Source organism: Echinococcus granulosus (genome assembly GCF_000524195.1).
Source record: "Echinococcus granulosus chromosome Unknown EG_S00160, whole genome shotgun sequence".
Classification (NCBI taxonomy): Eukaryota; Metazoa; Platyhelminthes; class Cestoda; order Cyclophyllidea; family Taeniidae; genus Echinococcus; species Echinococcus granulosus.
Genome location: NW_020170540.1, coordinates 144,271 through 145,358, shown reverse-complemented (window position 1 = coordinate 145,358; position 1,088 = coordinate 144,271). Strand labels below are relative to the sequence as shown.

Below are 1,088 nucleotides of genomic sequence, written 5' to 3'. Positions count from 1 at the left end.
GCAATTCTAAGGCCACTTGCAGGGCTTTCTTCAACACGACTGGGTGGATTATAGTAGGCAGCCAAGTACTACATAGCATGTGATACCACGCATCCTTCAGCACTGATTTCCGAGTCAGTCATCCTTCGGTGCAGTCTCCCCTGCTAAGGACTATATTCATGAGTCCGAATTAACTTTACAGTATTTGCAACGATAAATTGAAAGGACTTTCCTTGCCTCCTCCGATCATTCTTGATGACTGGCTAGATCTCGAGGAAGGACTAATTTGACCTAAAGTAGATAAGCTATCTCAGGAGTATCAACGACTTTGGTCAAGAAGATAAGGGAAAGGAATGCCCCTACAGAATCCATACGAGTGCTCAACTAGGCAGAGCCTTTTATTCTCTTCCAGTTCTATGGCCGTATTCGCAGCATGGTCTGCTGCCTATGCTTTCGGACTTTTGAGCTTTCTCTGCAGCTAAAACAGTCCATGGTGTCATCCACAAGTCAAGAAATTTTCATGTAGCTGACATCTAACATAATTAATTCTCGATTCTCTAAAAAACGGATTGAATTACTTTACCGGCACCGATGTTGCTAGGAGACGCTTTCTAGTGCATTTTTACCATAGAATTCAAACAAGTGAAATTTCTCACCTTTATTTAACTACCGCCAAAAGATTGAGAGACGAAACTCACAAATGGATCCTCCTTTCTTTAATATTAAAATGAAGTATTCAAGTGTGCCGCGTCTACCATGGAGCTTACCCAGCACCACGTGCTCCAATTCATCACTCTCAAGAGCTACCATTAAATCGGGCCTCAGTGGTGAATTTACTTGTAGTTTACCAGTTTTTTAGCCTTGGTAACCTCGATCGCATCTTAAAACTCCCCAACTTTTTCAAATTGTAATGTCCATCATTGTGAAGTTATGAGCCCTTTATTTAAATTTGCGTGTTACGTTCGGTTAGGACCGCCCCTGATTGATGCTAAAATAGCACATCCCCTACTAAAGTGAGAGTTTTTATTCTCAAGGGGATGAGAAATTTTTTAAATTGCTATACGTTTACGCGAAAAATTAGACTATGAAGTAATTCTTGCCTCTGCATA

The 1,088-nt window shown here is 41.0% G+C and overlaps 1 protein-coding gene across 1 annotated transcript in view; it reads right to left on the bottom strand.

Moving 5' to 3' along the window:
* EGR_09680 (hypothetical protein) overlaps nucleotides 1-1,088 on the bottom strand; it is a gene marked incomplete at both ends in the record, with an annotated part of 11,223 nt that overhangs the window by 1,619 nt on the left and 8,516 nt on the right. The gene's annotated exons all lie outside the window — the stretch shown is intronic.